The following is a 314-nucleotide window of genomic DNA, read 5'->3' as shown; positions in this document are numbered from 1 at the left end:
ATGACATTTCCTATAAAAGTCAGAGATTTCTGTATAACAATTTAATATTTAACTTGAAAATTAAAGAAAATGGGTTGAATCAAATTTCACTTGATTAAAAAAATACAATTATGGGGCTGGGGATTTAGCTCAGTGGCACCGCACCTGCCTCGCAAGCACAAGATCCTGAGTTCAACCCCCAGCACAAAACAAAGCAAAACAATTATATGGAATCGTTACTTTTGAGTTGATGCTCATTACTTATCTAGAAAAGGGATTCATATTTGATTATTTTTTTTCTTTCTTTCTTTTCTTTTTTTTTTTTTTTTTTTTTT

Source organism: Fukomys damarensis, unplaced genomic scaffold, assembly GCF_012274545.1.
Source record: "Fukomys damarensis isolate Sample0158 unplaced genomic scaffold, DMR_v1.0_HiC HiC_scaffold_11, whole genome shotgun sequence".
In the NCBI taxonomy this organism is placed as follows: Eukaryota; Metazoa; Chordata; class Mammalia; order Rodentia; family Bathyergidae; genus Fukomys; species Fukomys damarensis.
The sequence above is the reverse complement of the archived record's forward strand: the minus strand, read 5'-3'. Positions refer to the sequence as shown.